This window comes from Vulpes vulpes, chromosome 13 (genome assembly GCF_048418805.1).
Source record: "Vulpes vulpes isolate BD-2025 chromosome 13, VulVul3, whole genome shotgun sequence".
Classification (NCBI taxonomy): domain Eukaryota; kingdom Metazoa; phylum Chordata; class Mammalia; order Carnivora; family Canidae; genus Vulpes; species Vulpes vulpes.
The window spans coordinates 149,599,209-149,617,705 of record NC_132792.1 but is presented as its reverse complement, the minus strand read 5'-3'; the positions used below and the strand labels follow the sequence as shown (position 1 = coordinate 149,617,705).

The 18,497-nt window shown below is 44.5% G+C and overlaps 1 long non-coding RNA gene across 1 annotated transcript; it reads right to left on the bottom strand.

Annotated features, from left to right (window-relative positions):
• Positions 1 to 4,128: 4,128 nt before the first annotated feature.
• Positions 4,129 to 9,533, bottom strand: LOC140595003 (uncharacterized). Its single transcript, XR_011996384.1, has 2 exons — positions 9,445 to 9,533; positions 4,129 to 8,890 (listed from the first exon to the last, which is right to left on the bottom strand). It is a non-coding gene; the product is annotated as an uncharacterized lncRNA (long non-coding RNA).
• Positions 9,534 to 18,497: the final 8,964 nt, after the last annotated feature.

Below are 18,497 nucleotides of genomic sequence, written 5' to 3'. Positions count from 1 at the left end.
AGGAAAACTTTGAGGTTCTCACTGTATATTTTTCAAAATATTTAGGTACCGGGATCCCCGGGTGGCGCAGCGGTTTGGCGCCTGCCTTTGGCCCAGGGCGCGATCCTGGAGACCTGGGATCGAATCCCATGTCGTGCTCCCGGTGCATGGAGCCTGCTTCTTCCTCTGCCTATGTCTCTGCACGCCGCCGCCCCCCCCCCCCCCCCCCCCCCGTCTGTGTGACTATCATAAAAAATAAAAAAAAATTTAAAAAAATATATTTAGGTACCTATTTTTTTCCATGTTGTTTGTATAACTTCCTTTACTCCTTTCTCTTTTTTATTATAGATGCCATATGGTAAACTGGCTTATGTGGGATAATATTACCAACTCTTCTTGGTACCTTGCTCTGTTCATTCATTCATCATTCATTTAGTCAATATCTCTCTTCCTTTCTCAATTTCCCCATCTGCCTTCCTTTCTCTTCACCATTGCCACTCTTCTTTCTTTCCTTTGAGAAAATCCCCTAAATGAAAATCTGTAATTAACCAAAACACAAATTGGGAGAGTAATTATACCACTTGAGCCCACAGGTCAGATCCAGCCACCTACATCTGCATTCTAAAAGCTAATTCTCTCCTCCACAACACACAGCTGTGTTATCTGATTTAAAATGCCTTAAGATTTCAAGTTGAAAGAATATAAGCAAGATCTGCAAAGGCTTTAATCTCAAATTCCTCTTCATAGCAATTCTAATAGGATTGTTTTTTTAATTATCATCTTATAGATAGGAAAACTGATGTTCATAGAAATGAATTTGCCTAAAGTTTCAGCTAAATAAATGATAAAGTATTTAAATATGGGTTCACGTGAAAAGATGCTCAGCATCACTAATTATCAGGGAAATGCAAATTCAATGAACTATCACCTTATGTTTGTCAGAATGGCTGGCATCAAAAGGACAAGAAATAATTGTTGGTGAGGATGTGGAGAAAAGGGAACCCTCAGGCACTGCTGGTAGGAATGTAAATTGGTACAACCACTATGGAAAACAGTATGGAGGGTCCTTAAAAAATTAAAAATAGAAATACCAATGATCTAATAATTCCACTGGATTTTTTTTTTTTTTTTTAAAGAGGGTATTTTTTTTTTAATTTTTTTTTTTTTTATTATTTATTTATGATAGTCACAGATAGAGAGAGACAGGCAGAGACACAGGCAGAGGGAGAAGCAGGCTCCATGCACCGGGAGCCCGACGTGGGATTCGATCCCGGGTCTCCAGGATCGCGCCCTGGGCCAAAGGCAGGCGCCAAACCGCTGCGCCACCCAGGGATCCCTCCACTGGATTTTTAACCAAAGAAAACAAAACTAATTTGAAAAGATATATGCACCCCTGTTTATTGCAGCATTACTTACAATAGCCAAGTTATGGAAGCAGCCTAAATGTCCAGTGATAGATGAATGGATTAAGAAGATGTGGTATGTATACACACACAGGAATATCACTCAGGTATAAAAAAGAATGAGATCTTGACATTTACAATATTTATGGAGCTAGAGGGAATTACACTAAGTGAAATAAGACATGGAAATACAAAAATCATATGATTGCATTTATATGTAGAATCTAAAAAACAAGTAAACAAGCAAAGAAAAAACCAGAAACAGACTCATAAACACAGAGAACACACTGGCCAGAGTGGAAGGGGTTGGGGGGATGGACAAAATAGGTGAAGGAGATTAAGAGATAAAAATTTCCAGTTATAAAATAAGTAAGTTGAGGGGATTAAAAGTACAGCATAGGGAATATACTAGTAATATTATAATAACGTTGTATGGTGACATGGTAATTATACTTATGGTGGTAAGGATAGCACAGTGTATAGAATTGTCAAATCACTAGTGAGTTGTAGAGCTGAAACATAACGTTATACATCAACTATACTTCAATTAAAAAAAGAATGAAAGAAACTTAGATGCAACTCTAAACCCTAGGCTTTTTTTTTTTTTTTTTTTTTTTTAAGATTTTATTCATTTGTTCATGAGAGACAGAGAGAGAGAGAACGAGAGAGGCAGAGGGAGAAGCAGGCTCCATGCAAGGAGCCTGATGTGGGACTTGATCCCAGGGCTCCAGGATCTCGCCCTGGGCCAAAGGCAGGCACTCAACACTGAGCCACCTAGGCGTCCCTAAACCTTAGGTTTTTAACTGAGTTTTAAGTTTTAACCTAGCACTACCAACACTCTCAATGTTTACTTGAAAAAATCCAAGTCATTCTTACATCCCTCTCTGCTTGGCTTGAAACAAAGAAAATTTCATTCATTTAACAAATATTGGGGGGTTTTTTGTATGGAAAAGACGGCAATAAACAATGAAGACGTAGTCCTTGCCCTTATTTATTTCAGAAGGGCAGAAAAACTATTCCACTTTTAATATTCACTGAAAAGACTAAAATACAAGCAGGCAAAAGAAAATGCCTAAGGATTTAGTTATATCAAGATATAGGAGATGGATGTAGGTCAAAGAAAAGTAAACATACATCAGGGAAACAGAATAAAAGAATAAAATTGATCCTTCACTTTGTTTTTAACACTTCTATCCAATCATTTTAGAATAATATATTTTAAAAAACTTAAGTTTGTTTCAATTACATTTGCCTTCCCACTAAAGTGAGTTATAATCTGGTTTACAACAACACTGGTCCAAGGCCAGTGTACCAGGCATGCTTTTAAAAGTCTTATTTCATTAATGTTATTTAAAATTTTATTTTCAGGGCAGCACGCGTGGCTCAGCTGTTTAGCACCACCTTTGGCCCAGGGCATGATCCTGGAGACACGGGATCGAGTCCCACATCAGGCTCCCTGCATGGAGCCTGCTTCTCCCTCTGCCTGTCTCTCATGAATAAATAAATAAAATATTTAAATAAATAAATAAAATTTTATTTTATTTTATTTTCAGGATAAGGGATTATCTAAAAGGGGCACAAGTGAACTTTCTGGGGTGGTAGAAATTTTCTCTCTTGATTGTGGTAATGTTTATATGGCTGTGTTTTTCAGAATTCATAGAACTTTACACCTAGAAGAATAAATTTTACTGCATGTAAACCACCTCAGTAAACTTGACTTAAAAAAAAAAAGCCTGAGATCTTAACTACCCAGCTAAAAATAGTTTATAATTTAGATGTAAAACAAACCTTATTTACAAGAGTGAAGCAGATCTAGTAATTTTTTCTATTTATAACACTGATAATCCAATTTGACTTTATATACTTCAATATAATATCAACATTTTAAAATAGGATATAAGAAAAATGTTTTGAGTTTTCTTTTAAGGAATTTGGAGTGCAAAATCTTTATTATAATCTTAATGTCGCTAAGGCAATGCTCTCTATATTTTTTTAAATCTCAAGATAATCTAAGTCTGTTAAAAATTTCAATGACTTAAACTTTCAGAATATCACCATAAATGCTGCTTACATAATATGCTGGAAATTCTACATTTATTTATTATTTATTAATGTATTAATTAATTTAATTTATGATAGTCACAGAGAGAGAGAGAGAGAGAGAGAGAGAGAGGGGCAGAGACACAGGTAGAGGGAGAAGCAGGCTCCATGCACCGGGAGCCCGACGTGGGACTGGATCCTACGTCCCCAGGATTGCGCCCTGGGCCAAAGGCAGGCGCTAAACCGCTGTGCCACCCAGGGATCCCTTTTTTTTTTTTTTTTTTTTTTGAAATTCTACATTTAATCATTAAAGACAAAGAATTACCAGCTAGCTTTTTTACTTGATAGATTCCATTGTGTTCTAAAACATAATTGTAACTCTGCTTCTAAAAAAGGCAAAGGTTGGGATGCCTGGGTGGCTCAGTAGTTGAAAGTCTGCCTTTGGCTCAGGGCATGATCCTGGAGTCCCGGGATCAAGCTCACATCAGGCTCCCTGCAAGGAGCCTGCTTCTCCCTCTGCCTGTGTCTCCGCCTCTCTCTCTGTGTCTCTCATGAATAAATAAGTAAAATCTTAAAAAAAATAAAAATAAAAATTTAAAGAGGCATAGGAAAAGACATGATTGTTTTCAACAAACCTGGATTTAAAAAGAGAACAATATTAAGACCACAGGAAGGAAAAAGAAAAAAAAAACACAGGAAGGGGTAATTAAGTGATGTCTCCTCTTTATTAAGGTTTCAATAGATGAAAATGCATCCAAGAAACCATTTACAAAAGACCCAGTGTCATAATTGTTAGACCAAAGTCCCTGTATCTGGCTGGTAAAAACAGTACCAAATTACACATCAAACTTCTCAACTTAGATTTTTAAGATCTCTACTTGAATACCCTGTTTTTATCAGACATACCAAAGCCAACCAAGTCAATTTAAATTAAGAGGGTTTATGTAATTCCAAGCCCTGGAAACCCTGTAACAAAGGTATTGTGTAGTAGAAAGAACTTTTCATTTTGATTAAATGAATATAATTGTGGCAGATATCATTTATCAATCAATTAATACACGATTATTTCCTAATACAGAAGTATATTTTTATTTGTGACTGTAATAAAAATGTCCTTTAAGTGGGTTGTTCGGTAAATTAACTTTCCGAAGAACAAAAATCCCTCAAGTGCAAATATCTATAACATCTGCAACAATTGCCATCTCTCAATATCCATCTTAACATTTTCAGTTTTTTTGTTTTGTTTTGGAGAGGGAGAGGGGGGAAGGGGGAGAGAGAATCTTAAACAGGCATCACACCCAGGGTGGAGCCCAACGCAGGGCTTGATCTCACAACCCTGAGATCATGACCTGAAACGAAATCAAGAGTTGGACGCTTAACCAACGGAACCACCCAGATTCCAACATTTTCAGTTTTAAAAGCTACACAGGCTCAACCGTATCTTTTGAATACCAGTAAAAATCTGATTTTGTCCATGTGTTTAAGTGCTAACATTTTTAACTTTAATAACATATAACAATGAAAAACTCCACAAAAATCTGAGAAAGCATTCAAAGCATTATTTCACTGGGAATGACTCCGTTCTGGATATTAAAGGACAACTCACTTGCTGAGAACAAATGCTCTCAGGCTGTTCATGAAAAAAATGCTGAAGAAGTGGTATCAGGGCATCCATGATATCTACATAAGGTATCCTAGCATGTAACAGAAAAAGTGCCAACTAGGTAAAAAAAAAAAAAAAAATACTCTAAGAATTCTTATTCTTTCCAAAATGGTGATCAAGTAAATAAATAAACAGTATTTATTAAAAGTACATAGATCATGGAATTATTTTTATATAAGCTATCTCTGGGATGTGGGTTCACAAGTCTGAAACTCAACGAAGTGAAGTCCCTGCAGTGACAGTTGCTTGTGTTCAGAGAAGGGGGGTTGGAGAGGTCAGAGCTCTAAAAGGACAGTGACAATGATGGGAGGAGTGAGTCAAGAGTAAGCAATAGCAAAGGTTGGTCCTAAAAAGGCAACTGAGAGAAGGGAAGGCTATGGGCTCACTGTCTTGGTGCCCTTCGAAGAGGACATGAAGGGGACTGACCAAGGAGTCAGGTAAGATGTGCTAGTGTGGAGGGAATTAAAGGGTTATGTGAAGAGAAAACCAGAGAGCTTGGAATAGAATTAGAAAGCTGGAGAGTTAGACTAAGGAAGGAACTGGCTATGTTGTATATAGGCTACTGGGGGAGGGGATTCTGAAATGGTTACTGGTATTTAAAAACCTGCCCTAATTAGGTGTGTCCATCAGGTGTGAGTGCAATGCATTTTGACAACATTCCAGGTAAGTGGGGAAAGTGGGTTCACATGCCATGAGCTCTGGAAATCAAGTCAGCCTGTGATTGTTAACAAATTTATTAACTTGACTGGGCCACAGGGTGGTCAAATGTTTGGTCAAACATTATTCTGGGTGTTCCTGTATGAGATTAATTATTTACATTGGTAGATTAAGTAGCTCCTCCATAATGCTGGTGGGCCTCATCCAGTCAGTTGAAGGCCTGCAAAAACAAAAAGACTAACCGTCTCCCAGTGAGAATGAATTCTTCCTGCCTTTCGACTTGGAGTGGAACCATTGCATTGGCTCTCCTGGGTCTCTGGCTTGCTGACTCACGCTACTGATCTTAGGACTTGCCAACCTCCATACACGTGAGAGCCAATTCTTTATAATTGTACATAAAGAGATGTACATAAGAGATGTACATATATATATATATTAACTGAAATAATTTCATAAATTATTATTTTTATTTTTTTTTAATTTCAGAAATTATTGACCACAGGGTCTGGCACATGTTCAACAAATAGTAATTTTTATCAGAAGGCTCTATTTTGAGGGAAAAAATCCACATTAAACAGTGCTTAAAAATAGTGAGGGTGGTATGAAAGGGAGTAGGAATTGTCAAAGCTGAACCTAGCTAATACCAAGGCATCCCTTGGGTCTTTCCTTCCAGGTTTCTTCTGTTTCCATGAAAGCTGCTGTCTTTCATCATAGTCATGAAACTCTTTGTGTGAGAAAATTTAGCTGAACCACTTTCTAAAATCCTAATTAAAATCTTCCAAATACATACCACCCTTCATTGACTAAACATAGTAGTTATTAAAATGTGGACCTTCCAATTTAGGTTTTGCAGAGGTATAGGTTATTACTGAAAATATCAGTAGCCTCTATAACAAACTATGTATGTTTTTTCAAAATTAAATCTCTGATAGCAACTTATTTTTTCATCAGCCTTTTGTAAAACTGAGTGTGGTATCAGTGCAGCTTGGTGAGTCCTAGCGAGTAAAGTTTGATGGTAAAAATCACACCATGGTAACTTATAAGGGAGAGAATAAATTAGATCTCTTCATTTTATATCCTTAAGTCTTCTCTCAGGGTAAGTATGAAGTACTGTGCAGAAACCAAATCTATCTCAATGTAAACATTCCATTTAGCAACCAGTCTTTAAGGCCTAGAAAAGCAGCAGCATTTTTGAAATTCCTAATGGGGGGGGGGGTAGGCGGGAGGAGCAAAAGGAGAGGGAGACTCTTAAGCAGGCTCCAGCCCCCGGGCTCAAGCCCACAACCCTGAGATAATGACCTGAGCCCCAAATCACGAGTAGGACCAAGCCACCCAGGTATTCTTTTTTGTTGTTTTTTTAAAACATTTTATTTATTCATGAGAGACACAGAGAGAGGCAGAGACACAGGCAGAGGGAGAAGCAGGCTCCCTGCAGGGAGCCGGACGTGGGACTCAAACCTCGGACACCAGGATCATGCCCTGAGCCGAAGGCAGACGTTCAACTGCTGAGCCACCCAGGTGTTCCATTTTTTTTTTTTTTTTTTTAAATAAAGACTAGTTAACTTCCCTGAGTCAAGGACCTAATTAATGCCAGTGTGTGGATTACAGTTATGGCCTGGAAAGCAGGACAACGTTCTACTATCTCAAACCTAAAGGTATACCGCACGACTTAAGATTCCAAAATAATTTAGGGTTCGATTGTTTTATTTTCTTTGGTTCCTTTCTCATGGGTGGTGGTGGTGATGGGAGTGGGGGAAGGTGGGCTTGCAAAACAAGGAAACTATGTCCCCTACAGCAATGAGATGGGTTTGCAGCTCAATCCCCTCAACTATAGAAAAAAAAAAACCCTTTCCCTTCCCAAAAACTGCTTTGGGAAACCCCACATTTATTCAATGGAACAAAACACTACGAAAAATATAAAGCCCTTTTATATGCGTGCGCTATTCTAGATGCCAAAGATACAAAGACGCACTAGTCCATGGTCCCAAGAGCTTAGTGTAGTGGGAGAAACAAACAATCAAAACACAGTGAACGATAAGCGAGTGACAGATGTAGCTCGAAGAGAACAGGTACAACTTGGGGGCAGGGAAGACTTTACAGAAACGCTACCAGGCTGCCTACAGGATGCAGGTGGCCCACTGCAAGGATATAAGTATTTTTGTAAACAAAAAACTCAATTTCCGGACTAAAAAAAACCTTAATCTCTGAACATTAAGAACGTTTATGTTAAGGTTCTTATACATTATATACACACAGAACAATAACCTACACAAAGGGAAATTAGCTCAGTTTGAGAACGTGATTCATCATCATTGACACCTGCTCCGTTTCAAGGCCCTCCCAAAATAGGCATCACATGGGGGAAAATGTGGTAGCAATGGTACAACACTAAGAACGTGAGATTTCTGTTGCTACAGAACAATATAAAATGGTATGCACAGTCTGGACCTAGATCCTAAACTCTCCGTTCCTTTTTTAAACTGTGTGGAGATGGATCCTGAATGGGGAATAAAGCCCTCAACACTTGCAGTTTCCATCTTTATACCTGAAAGTGTCCAATTTGCAAGGGCCCAGGTGGTTATTTTTGGGAAAACAAAACAAAAAAATGAAAACCATACATTTGGACTTAAGGGTTTCTGTCCTTCATTCAGGTCATCTTCCGCAGAGCTACCTTTATTCCCCCACTAACTTCCCACCGCTTCTGAGAAAAGAACAGACGGGGGGGGAAAAAAAAAAAAAAAAAAAAAAAAAACCTCAAGGTAACGGCCTTCGAAAATCTGGAATGTAAATTTCTAACGGGCCTACGGGTAGAAAATGTTCCCTTATTACCGTTTTTTTTTTTTTTTTTAAACCAGTTTATCAAATGTAATACCCTTCTGCAATACCCAACGGCCCTCCAACAAGGTCAGAAGCTTCACACGCACGCGGCCTGAGAAGCTGCCGGTGGGGACCGAGCCTGTGAAACCCGAGGACGAGGACGAGGACGCCGGGCAACAACAGGATGCGGGTCACGGGGTCGCCGACCCCTCTGCGGGTCACAACCTCGGTTCACCTTAGGCCGACCCAGCTGCTTTCCAGAACTCTTCCCTCCCCCCACCCCAAAAGAACTTGGGGGGGGGACAGTGTCGGTTTCTCGAGGGGTCTGGCGCTGTTTTAAAAACAAAACAAAACAAAAACGGAAACTTTAATCTGTTTCCTAGGAGGTCACCTTGGAACAACCCCGGGGAGGGCTGGGGGGGGGGCGGCCTGGGCTCCCCATCCTTCAGGGCCCCGCGCCCGGCCCTCCCGCCTCGAAGGGCACAGGCTGGGTCACCGCCGGGAGGGGAATGGGGGGAGGGGGCGTCCCGGGAGGCCCCGCAGCCAGCGCCCCCCCCCCGCCCCCCCAGCCCGGAAACGCCGAGCTCCGGCCCCACGTGGCCCCCGACGGCTGAACCCCGACGGCTCGGGCCCGCGCCTGGTCCGCCGCCGGCCCACAGCGCCGCACCCCATCCACCAGAGAACTTTCCAGAACCCCGGGGCGTCCGGGAAGTCCCGGGTCGCCGAGCAGAAGGGAACTCTGGCTCGTTCACGGGGCGCCGCGCCGGGGGGCACCCGCGCTCCACCCTGCGGCCCGGGCCTCGTCCTCCCGGAGCCCCGCCGGCGGGGCGAGCAGGGCCCGGGACAGCCGCCCCCAGCCCGCCGGGTCCCCGCGGCCGCCTTTACCTCTCGCGACCCCACACAGGCCGCCGAGCTAAACTTAGAAACCAGCGCGGCGCGCGCTCACGTGCGCTCGGCCGCGGGCGGGGGGCGCGGTCCGGATGACTCACGGCCCCGCCCCCGCTCGCCGAGGACGCGCTGACGTCAGCCGTTTCCCCGAAGGGTGACGTCAGCGCGCCTCGCGGAGGCCGCGAGGCCGCCCCGTAGAACGTTCACTGAGTTTCGATGCCTTAAAGGGACCCGACGTCGGGGGGCGGGGGGCGGGGGGGGGGGGGGGGAGGGAGATGGGGGGAGCTGACCCGGGTCCGCCGAGCCGTGGGCTCGGAGTCCGCCTTCCGTCCTCTGTACCGCGATGTGCTGACTGTTGCGATGGTGGTGAAAGCAAAGAGAGGGAGCGACTGAGCCTCCCTGGAGGCTGCTGGAAGCCCCAGAACCTCCTCCTCCAAGGAGCCTTCCCTGATTCACCAGAATCTGATCTTGACCCAAAAGCCAGAGTTTTTCATGGCCCTTGACTCCCTGTCCCTTCCTTTACAATATGCTGGTATGTCTGCTGCTGGGAAAAGCGGGGGTCTGATGTTTATGTAATCCATCAAGTTGGGCCAGCTCGGCCCATTTGTCACGGTTTTGACTGTGCCCAAACTGTTACTCGTCGTGCATCCTGTAACGAGTTATTGGCCCTGGGTGCAGCCCTGGTGAGCTGGTGTCCAAGCCCTCCTCTGATGCCCGTGTCGCCTGAGGAAGCTTCAGGACAAGAGGCCTCCCTGTCCCGCACTTGGTCATTCAGCACCGTTGCAGCCTCACGGGGAGGTTTGCTGCGCTCAGGTTTGCCGTGAGGCAGGTGTTTCCATTACCTTCCTCACCGTTTCAGCCTCATCCCTCCCCTCTGGCGGAGGTGGTGTCGTCCCCCTTTTAATATTGATGGGGAAAGATTAGTATGTTTTCCTCCGCCGCGAAGCCAAAGAATTGCAAACCGTGAACCATTCCCAGGTCCGTTGGACTCCCCAGTCCACGTTGTTGGGGATAGAGGTGGGCTGTGAAATATGTCTTGTTTTGTAGGTTGAGTCCCCTAGACCCAGTGCTTCTCTTATAACGCAAGCCCAGTCCTCTGAACAAGTGACCCCTGCTTGCCAGAAGATGCCCGGAAGCTGCCAGGCCCCAGGGCCTGCACACGGGCTAAGGTGAGGGAAGAGGTGCCCATCCTGCACTTGTACCACCCCGAGAGCAGGTGCCTCCTGGAGGTTAGGGCCCAAGGCATCTCACCCCCGTGGCTCTGGTCCCAGCCAGGCCAGGCCGGCCCGTGACCCTGTGATCCCTCTCCTGAAACTGGAGAGGCCGTCCTGCTTAAAACGTCCCCACCTGCCCCACCCGCAGCCGGCCCTACCCAAGTGTGGAAGAAATATCTTGTTTCTCCTCCCATAACCCCTTCCCCAAAAAGCAACAGAAAGGTTCCTGTGGGAACGGCCTGTTTGTGCCAAAAACAAACTAGAGACAACGACGGCTTCTCAAAGTTTTGAGCAAAAATGATGGTGCCTGTGTGGGTGGGCCGCTGTCACTCCCATCTTCTGACCGTCCTTGGCTGAGTGTCAATCCCACATCCTCAGAGGACATGGGCCAGGTCTAGCAGAAGCACCCTCCTCCCTGCAGCTCAACCCCTCAGAGACTTTGAAAACTTCCCTCGTACTCAGTCTCTGGCTACCGCAAAGCTGTCCTGTCCTCCCTGTGTCCCCTGCTCCTGTCCTCTGTGTCGTACTGATGGACCAATCACTGCTCTTTCCCCTGCTCCCGTCCTCTGTGTCATACTGATGGTCCATTGCTCTTTCTGTTCTGCCTTTGACCGAACACGTCCTGTGTGCTTCCACCGCAGCTTGAGGAGGAGATGGGGAAACCCACCAGCGGCCTCGGCTAATGGGGACTGGTGATGGGTGATGGGTGATGGAGGAAGCAGCGTCTTCTTCTGTGGGGCTGGACACACAGACATGGCAGCTTAGAGCAGTAGGCCTCCCCAGTCTAGCTAGCCCTTGTTCTGTAACTGAGGAAACAAGGATCTGGGTGGGGTGGCCTACTAGGGCTCACATGGCCTGTTAGGTAGAGCATCCCGGCCAACTGACCTTACCCACTGCTTTTTCCATGGATCAGACCTCTCTGACAAGTCTCTTGGGCATTGGCATTCACGGGGGACAATGGGCATTCAATGTGCATGATAAACTGTGACATGTCACATACGCGATGAGAGGGAAAACAAATGGTGACGTGAAATAGATACAGAGGTGAAATCAGAGGGGCGAATTGAAGAAGGCAGTTCCTGAGGACCCCTGGCTGTTCCCTCCTCCCCTTTCCTTCTCTTCCCCCACCCAATCTGGAGTCGAGGTGGGGGGGCTATTCCTCCTCAGACTTCGGAACCATTTCTCAGTGGAAGGACGTGGTGAATTGGATTGCCATTTTTAAACTTTTGGTAACCAGGATCTGGTGTGTTGTTTCAGGTTCTGATTTTTTATCTCCCAGCCTTCGCTTCCCATCATTTTCCTATCCCATAAGCCCCATTAAATGTCATTAAGAACCATAAATGTAACTGGCCACTAATGTGGAAGGATTGTCATCTCCAACAAACAGTCCCAGCAAAGAAAGGACCAGGAATCCTGGGTCTGTTCCCACCCGTGCTGGTGACTCACTGGATGACACACAGCAAAGTGTTGCTTTTGTTGGGGGAGACATGTGGGACATTACACACGGCTGCTCCCCTGACAGAGCAGAGGGAGAAGCCAGAGTGGAAGGAGAAGCCTGTCAGCCTGCTCCCAGCATAGTGGAAGCTCAGAAGTCCCTGGGTAAATCCAGTTCCATGGTAACTGCTTAGCAGTGGCCCGCCGGGTCAGCCCAGAACTCTGCCCCACTTGAGCACGCGCCTCTGGATGGAGCCACTAAAATGGCTTGGACTGGATTATGGCACTTACCCTTCATGACCTCATTCTCACTGGTTAGGAATGCACCCTGGTTATTCCTAACTCCACTTTAATAACTTGTTATAGATTTGCCCTCCAGGAATTTATTTGAAATTTTCTTTAATCTACTTCTCTTTCAGTCTGGACACTCTTTTCAGGCAACAAGTATATTGTGCATGCACCTAGGACCTAAAAACCAGAAAGTGCTATATGAGGTTTTTTAGAAAAAACCAACAATAATTTAATAATTATAATTTTATATATAATAAATATAATTATTTTATCATAAGGTGATAATGATTAAATCAGATGGTCTCACAGGCCTATTTTCAGTCACTATGTTAGTCTTTATCTCCATGCACACACACCCCCGCCCCATCAAATAGGATTTCTCAGTGGAATGGAGCCCTGCGGTGGGTGTAACTCTGTTTGCAAACTTATGCAAATACAACGTCATCTGTGGACTTGCCACCTAGGACCAACATTTAGTAGGTACTCAGTAAACACTTGTTGAATGGATGGAATAAAAACAAAAACAAAAACAAAAAACCCATGTGGTAACTGGTGACATGTTAAGAAGGATTGTATTGGGGGCTAGAGCGCAAACATGAGTATACCTGGAATGGAGGGGACAGGGGATGTTCTGATTTTATGGTACATGTGCATGTGAGCACTCTCCTCAGATTGGCCCTAGAGCTTGTCCTGGAGGAATAGCTGCTTCCCAGGCTGCTGAAATGATTCATAGATGAGAGATGCCAAAGCATATACAGCTCCCCGCATGCCACCCCCCACCCCTGCAGGGGCCCTGTGGGGGGCAAGAGTGAGGAGGTGGGGATGGGCTCCCAAAGAGGAAGACCTAGTGAACCACACTAGAATAGTTTTCAAAGCCAAGGGGATTCAGTAGGTGAATGAACAAATAAACTGTGGTACACGGAGACAACAGAGTATTATTCGGTGCTAAAAAGAATTGAGCCCTCAAGCTATGACAAGATATGGGGGAAACCTAACCGTGTATTACTACGTGAAGCCAACCAATCAGAAAAGGCTACATACTGTATGATTTCGACTATATGATGTTCTGGAAAAGGCAGAACTATGGAGATGGTTAAAAGATCAATGATTAGCAGGGGTTGGGGGGAGGGATGAATGGAACACAGAGATTTTTAGGGCAGTGAAAATAGTCTGCATGGTATTATAACGATGGATCCTTGTCATTATGCATTTATCCATACCCACAGGATGCTCAATACCAAGAGTGAACCATATTGTAAACTAGGGACTTTGCGTGATGATGATGTGTCGTGGATTTGTTTATTAATGGCAACAAACACACCACCCTGGCGGGGGTGGGCAAGGGGGGATGTTGATAGTGGGGGCAGGGGGTCAATGGGAAATCTCTGTAGTTTCTGCTCAATTTTTCTGTGAACCTCTAACTGCTTTATAAAATGAAGGTTGTTTGTTTTGTTTTGTTTTTTGTTTTTGTTTTTGTTTTTTTTAAATCCAGACGAGGTGACTACACATTTCTGTATGTAGAGTTCACTCCACTGTGAAGTCAGAGAGAGACTTATCCTGAAATCTTGACCCTACCACCACCAGCTCTCTAACTTTGGGAAAGTTCCCTAACCTCTCTGATCTCAGTTTGTCTAACTCCACAGGACTATCACGCCTTCCTCAGAGCATCTGGAGTACTGCATTAAAAAACTTTATGTAAGGTTTCTAACCCACTACCTTGGATATACACCAGAGTACATATATACAGCACCCCCGATTCCTCTGTAATATCTGTGATTATTCAATGCACCAATTTCAAAGTCAGGCCAGTGGGAGAAAGCTATCTTGGATGAAAGTGACCTTCTCCTAGGAAGGGAATCTGTGTGTGGGGGTGGGCATGTGTGTGTAATCACATGCTCAGTCAGAAATGCTGGCCACAGAAGGTCAGCCATGAACTTGAGCCCTGGGAGGCAGTGTCAAGCCCCTCACTCAGCTTTCTCCCGTGAAAAGGTCAGGGTGATGGAAGGCTGTCATATTTAGATGATGGCTCGCAGGGAAGCCTCGGTGAGTTAGTCACCTATGATATGACATCATATTGCCACTCAATATAGTAACAGCTGTTGATTGCTTTGGGGGGCAGGGGCGGGGTCAGCTTTTGCCAACCAACCGTACCTCCAGGATAAATTGGATGGAACCAGCCAGAAAGACATGACAAGAGGAGAAATCCTTCTCTAAATAGGGTGCTCCACAGTTTCCTTGGGATTTTCGGCACCTCATCCCAAAACGTGAGTTTTGACGTTTCTTTGTCTTTAGGGCCAAGCAGGGAAAGTGTCATAGGAGAAAGATGTGTGGTCAGGAAGCCTTCAGTGGTGGTGGGGGAATACCCACCATGGCCAGAGTGGGCGCCGCCCTGTGGCAAGGTGGGAAAGCAAGAAGTTCTGTGCACCAGGTACACGATGGCCATGTGGCACGGGGAGTAGCTGCCCCAGGGAGGGGGATTGAAAAGGCCTGGAGTTGGGGTGCTGCAGAGTCTCCAGATTGGATTAGGCATTTGTTCCTCTCTCAGGTTACATAACAGGGGGTACCTGTCAGCACCCCGTTGAGCAACAGTGTCCTCCCAGCCTTTGAAATGAGCCTGGATGAAGCCATGGTTTGAAAATATCACTGAATCAGTGCTGTAGTCAACCTGGGATATTGATTAGTCATATCATAATGGGAAGCTGTGGGACGTGGTTAACCCCTTCCTTACCGTGTGTCCTCCTCCTTGACATCTCTAGCTCTTGTGGGGTCTTGTGCTTTGGCAACAGAATGCTTTGCGTCCGCTGTATAAGATGCATACGCTATCTGGGGAGAGCAGACCACACCGCCCCCGCTGTGTCTAAACTGGAATAAATCCAGAATGAGGATGTGAGGAGGTCAGAGAGGAAAAGCCCTTGGACCAAAGGTTAAGAGACTTTGTTTGGTAGCTGGTTCTGCCACTTTCTGAGCTGTGTGACCTTGGGCAAATCATTGCCTCTCTTTAGATTTTGGTTACTTGTGTCGTCTGCAAAAAACATGGGCTCTTGGGGTCCTGCCAACCCTAAGTGACACACTGTCATCCTCTGAGTGTAGATTCACTTTTCTGTTGTTGGCAGAGTACAAAGGGCCTAGGGTCTGAGTATGTCTGGCTCTGCCACTCACTGTGCAATCTTGCACAAGGACACCCCTTCTCTGAACCTCACTTTTCCCACCTATAAAACATGGGTTATTACAAGACGTGGATGCAGAAATGACCCTGGAAGCCTTTTCAGGTGATGCCCTGAATTCGGAAGGGGAAGAAGGGGGCGTAAGGCCAGCTGAGAAGGGCACAGCTGGGTTACTAGCAGGCTGGACGAGGACTAGGAGCATGAAGAGATAGGGGTTGTGGCCAACCATAGAAACTTCCAGCCCTGTCCTTCTCAGTTCCTCTTGATTTCCTAGCAGCTGGGGTAGGGGAAACCACGGAGAGTTGTAAATGATGCTGAAGACAGTCCAAGAAAATAGCTACGAATTCTTGTCCAAGGAGCCGTGCTGTCCAAGTGGGCACAGCGCCAAAGCATAGGGTCACGGGGGACCCAGCAAGGGCCTGGAATCTCTAAGCAAAGGAGCAGCCTCTTGTTTCCTATGGATGTGTGAGGGTAATAGCCCAGTACCTCCCGGCTCAGCATCACCTCCCACGGGTGTGAAAACACGTCCGAGAGGAGCCTGGAAATAAAACAAAAAACAAAAAACAAAAAACAAAAAACAAAAAACAAAAAACACACGGCTGTATATGGACTAGAGTGACCCGGCTCAACTTATCTCTTCGGGAAAATCACAGATCTTCTAGAGAAACTCTCCAAATTCCTGTTTATTCTTCACGTAAACCGATTAACCTAGGGTTAGCGATTTTGCTTTGAGTTTCCCTTTCACATTGCAGCAAAAATGAAATTGAACACTCCTTTGAAGCCATTTCTGGAGCCAGAAGTATAAATTGGCTTCCCTTCCATTAAAAGGGGGTTTCTCTTTTTTTGATTTTTTTTTTTGAAGCCCCAGGCCCTGGGGTTGGGAGGCTGGCAGGAGGTGCAGCTGCCATAGGAGAAGCATGCCACCCTCCTGCTGACTCATCTGACATTAACATAATTATGTTTCAGGAGTCAAAGTGATTTTCAAACTATGAGTAATGCACGGTATTAGAGAGTATGTTTACAGGGCAGCGGGCGTTTCGGCACACTGAAAAAACCAGCTGCTGCTAACAGCTGAAATGAGCGAAGGAATAAGAAAATGCTCTTGGGAAAAACTACCTTTCTCTCTGGGCTCCTTGTTTTTGGGAAGGACTCAGATATGAAAAGCAGGTGAATTCAGAGGTCCCCTTTTAGGAGGGATCCAGCTCTAGCATCGCTGTCTGAACACCCAGACGTCTGATCATTTTTTTATGAAAAAAATAATTTTATGGTCTTAATTTTTATATACCCAACTCTAGGGAACAATAAAGACTTCAGCAAATGATTTCCTAAGGCCAATTTATTGCCAGTATTATAATTATAGTCTAAAGTTGTGTGAAGAAATGTACTGCTTCTAAGGCAGGAGCAGGAAGACAACTTATTTCCCCAATTTTAAGGATAGGGAGTGAAAGCCAATGGGGGCCAAGGCTGGGGTCAGCAAATGCCCTCTATTGTCAAACTCTTAAGGGAAAAGTTTGAGAGCCATTGAGTACAGTTAGCCAAGTATTTTGACCTCAGGAGAGAAGAATAGGACTCCCCTATTCAGTCCTGTTCCAGAACTGTGTCTGTTCCTTGCCTTTGATTCCCTGATTTTTGTTTTTTTAGATTTTATTTATTTATTCATGAGAGACACAGAAAGAGGCAGAGACACAGGCAGAGAGAGAAGCAGGCTTAATGCAGGGAGCCTGATGTGGGACTCGATCCCAGGACCCCGGGATCATGCCCTGAGCCAAAAGCAGATGATCAACCACTGAGCCCCCAGGTGTCCCTGTTTCCCTGACTCTTAATGGGAATATTAATGACACTTGTTTTGCCCACCTCAGAGAAAGAGTCTTGGGCTCTGGGAAGGCAAAGATAGGGTCTCTCCATCACCATAGTCCTTCATCTAACTTGGACCATGCACATAGTACTTGTAAATACTTGCAGAATTAATGAATGAGGTAAGAGCTTTGAAGACCAGACTCTTCTGTTTATTTAGTCTTCTTTCCTTTAGTTCTCCCTGCCCAAAGCCAGGGGTGCTCAACAAGTGGGGCCACGCTTGGAGACCCATGGCATTAACGCTAATAAGGAAAAATAACTACTCATCTCCTTGGGGACTCACTGCTAAAATCAGATGAAAGTAGAACACTCAACCCAGAAACTCTTTAGAGAAGGCTTACTTAAAAGCATGGCAGTAATTTAATTTGCTTATACTTTGGAGGTAGATCAGGAGACTGTCAGGCTTAATGTCACCTGCTGATTCTTGAACTGCAATCATCAGTACAGGTGCAATAACCATAAAGTCAACTCAGTGTCTGAGCATTGTGATGGCAGGTGAAAGATAAATATTTGAGCTGGAAAAGCCCTTAAAAACAACAGTTCCACTCTCATGCATGTTTTTAAAGGTGTAAAAGAAAAGGAGAAATTATGAAAAATGTACTCTGCCATTTTTTTCCCATGAGAAAAACATCTGCTTGATTTTATATGTGAGGACAGATTTCTAAATTTTGATATGGGCTTACAAGTGTGGCTATAGCTTTTTATGACATCTGCATCAGATGACTCTGTTCTCTTGTTCTTTCCATTCCTGCTTTGGCTTCTCTGCCTTTGTCTCCTTCTTTTTCCTCTCCCTTCTGTCCCTACATTAACTCCTTCCTTCCCTTCTTGTTCCAATTTTGCTTTCCTCCCCCAGCATTCCTTCTCATAGTGTAAACTTTCTTAAAGCTTTCCGCAAGGAGTCATTCACATGGTGAGTGGTCAATAACATTAAAAATATATATATATATATAAAAAGAAAAAGCCCTGAACTAATTATAAGGTCACTTATAAATAAACTGCTCATAAATAAGTTGTTTATTTTTAAGCTACCAAGCTTAATCACACACAAAAATATTCCTGTTCACTTAGGAATGTCTTTGATGAAGCAGTAAAA